We start from the raw sequence: 3,709 nt of genomic DNA, 5'->3' as shown, positions 1-3,709 counted from the left end.
AGAATTTATAAGCATATATGCATAACCCATAGACACAGACAATAGATAGGTGAAGGCCTGGGGTGGGGGCAGTGGGAGATGGGTGAAGGGGGACAAGGTGGGGAGGGAAATGGGGGACATCTGTAATACTCTCAACAATCAAAGAAATTGAAAAATAATAATGCAATAATAATAATAACTATCATAGCTATTGAAAAGAAAAATCACAAAATAAAATACAAGTAACCATAAGAAAGATCATTTAAAGCAACTAAAGATCCATTACAAAGAGAAAGCATTTTGAGAATAGCTTGATGATTCTCAAGATTATCCTTGTCATCCCCAAAGATCCTGCGCCAGAATTTCAAGGAAAATGCAGTTTTCAAGGTGGAAACTAAAAAGAGTGCTATTTATATGACTTTGTGAGATGTAGACAAGATACCTGGACATGTCTGAAAACAGTGTGACAGAGGGATGACTAGTCATGAGCATTGGAGATAGGATGTTTTTTAGAGTCTGAAGGACAGCCACACTCCATGGTGGTCAGGCATGATGAGACTGCCAGGAACTCCTGCAGGGGGAGGAGGCAAAGGAAGCCATAGAAGGCCTCTCCCTCTTGACATGGATCTCACTGTTTCTATTTCCAGAAGGAGACAGAAAGGGGAGGGAAAATAAAAGATAGTACAAAGCATTTGACAAGACTTTCAGGACCATAACTGAGAACTTCTGAGGATGCCAGAATAAATTAGAAATTTATATGGTGGGAGCATGAATGCCACAAAACTGTGATGGGATTGAGTGGACAAAACAAACAAACATGACCATAATGTATCAAGTAGCAATTAAAAAGTGCCAATGTGGCTTAAATATCTCATATACATACATTCACATCCAATAACATGGTCATTTAGCAATTGGAATATGGCTAGTGTGACTGACAAGCTTGATTTAAAATTTAATGTAATTTAAGGAATTCACATTAAGTTTAAGTGGCTATATGTATCTAGTGGCCACTGTATTTGACAGCACAAATTCTAATCCTTAAGAGAAGTCAGAGATTATGTTTTTAATACCCTGTAGTTTAGAAATGTTGAAACTGAGTAAAGAATATAGAGTAACTTGATCAAGATTACATCTAGAATATTGTCTACAACATAAATACAGAGGGTTCTGACTAAAAAACACATACTCTTTTCCAAATATTACATCTCTTTGTCCAGTTTTCTAGAATGACTGATAATTTCATTTATCTTAGTTTAAAACTAAATACCATGCATACCAAAAGATATATGTAAGAATGCTTCACTGTTGGGCCTGTACTGAAAACTACCAACAAGTCAAATGAATAAGTGAATTATGGTCTATTCACACAATAGAATATTATACACCAATGAGAATGAAGTACAATCAAACCTCAGTTCTCAAATGTCTCACATCTCAAACATTCCAGTTCTTGACCAAGTTCACGGAAAAAAATGTCTCAGTTGTTGAACAAAACTTAGGTTTTGATCTGGCAACTCTTTCATGCTGTTATCTCAGCATGATAAAAAGCATCTCTCAGGCAACAAAGGAGAGAATGCTTTTGTTGCTGGTGAAATCGATGATGAGCACAATTTTAAAACATAAAGGGTATGAAAGTGCTCACAAAACAACAATCACAGGCAAGTGAAGAAGTTGAGAAATTGTTGTCAATTTGGACAAACTAAAAGCAGCGGGCATTTTCGGAGGCGATGGTATATGGAAAAGCAAAGATGCTGCATATTGACCTCCTGAAAGACATCCCTGGAACCAGTACTGAAAGTGATTCGTCTAAGGCTACTTGGGGGTGGTTTGATAAATTTAATAAAAGAAGCATTTGTTTATAGACTAAACAGTACATTAGACATGTACTGTATGTAAGAAAGGTTAAAATAGGGAATCAATTGTGGGCCTGAAACGGATTAATTCAACTTACATGATTTCTAATGGGAAAAAATGATGTTGTTTTCGAATAAATTGCATCTCAAACAGCCTTCCAGAACGAATTAAGTTTGAGAACCATTGTTCCACTGTATCTACAACTCCATGTAACACTTTAGATAAAACTTACCAACAATATTGAGTTAAGCCAAAGCCAAAAGAGCATATAATGCATGATTCTATTTGTATATAAGTACTTAGATTAAAATAACCTCAACTATTAAAAGTTAGGGCAGCTCTGGCAAGCATGCTCAGTGGTTAGAGCGTCGGCCTACACACTGGAAGGCAGTGGGTTTGATTTCCCGGTCAAGGGCACGTACCTGGCTTGCAGGCTTAATCCCAGGACCTGGTCGGGGCACATGCGGGAGGCAACCAATCGATGTGTCTCTCTCACTTCAATGTTTTTCTCTCTCTCCCCTTCCCCCCTCCCTGCCACTCTCTCTAAAATCAATGGAAAAATGTACTCAGATGAGGACTAACAAGAAAAGTCAGGGCAGTTGCTCCTCCTGCAGGCATAGGTGGAGGAATGGTGAATGGCGGGTGGGCAGTCACTGGGAAGGAGCATAGGGTAATTTCTGGGCTATTGTGCTATTTCTTGCTCTAGTCTAGATACTGGTTATACTTGGTGAAAATTCATTCAGTTGTACACTTATGATACATACATTATATTAGTTTTACATTGCTGCATAACACACTACCACAAACTTAGTGGCTTAAAACATAAATGTATTATCTCACAGCTTCTGTAGAGGACTCTGTGCATAACATGGATGGATTCTCTGCTAACAGACCCATCAGGCAGGCATCAAGATGTTGTCTGGGCCTGAGGTTCTCATCCGGAGGTCGTGGTCTTCTTTCAGACTCATTGGTGGTGGTTAGAATTGTTTGCCTTGCTGTTGTAATACTGAGTTCCCCCTTTTACTGCCAGCTATAGACTGCTCTTATAACCTAGAGCAGCGATTTCCAACCGTTTTCATCTCATGGCACACATAAACTAATTACTAAAATTCTGTGGCACACCAAAAGTATATTTTTTGCTAATCTGACAAAAATAGGTATAATTTTGATTTACAAAAATAATTAATAGTAGTCACATACCCTTTTTGCTACAAAGTGACTTTTTAAAAAATCGGGTGCCTATACTTGTATATAAGGATTTCTGGTAATAAAAATTAACCAATCAGGCCGTGACCGGTTTTGCTCAGTGGACAGAGCGTCGGCCTGCGGACCCAAGGGTCCCAGGTTCGATTCCAGTCAGGGGCATGTACCTTGGTTGTGGGCACATCCCCAGTGGGGAGTGTGCAGAAGGCAGCTGATCGATGTTTCTCTCTCATCGATGTTTCTAACTCTCTATCCCTCTCCCTTCCTCTCTGTAAAAAATCAATAAAATACATTTAAAAAAATTAACCAATCAGATGCAACCTTATTATACAATGTGACCAATAAGATGGAACTCTATTATATGACCCCTATATTTATGGTTCAAGACAGGGCATTCACACCTGATGGCTATTGTGTTGGCCATTGTCATTTTTTTCTTTGACAGTGTCAGGGAAAAGAGGTCAGTGCTCCTGACTAAAGAGTCAAGTATTGGCCTTAGCCGGTTTTGCTCAGTGGATAGAGCGTCGGCCTGCAGACCAAAGGGTCCTGGGTTTGATTCTGGTCAAAGGCACGTACCTTGGTTGCAGGCTCCTCCCTGGCACAGGCCCTGGTCGGGGCACTTGCAGGAGGCAACCAATCGATGTGTTTCTCTCACATTGATGTTTCCCTC

Source organism: Myotis brandtii, unplaced genomic scaffold, assembly GCF_000412655.1.
Source record: "Myotis brandtii unplaced genomic scaffold, ASM41265v1 scaffold548, whole genome shotgun sequence".
NCBI lineage: Eukaryota > Metazoa > Chordata > Mammalia > Chiroptera > Vespertilionidae > Myotis > Myotis brandtii.
This window is presented reverse-complemented; position numbering follows the sequence as displayed.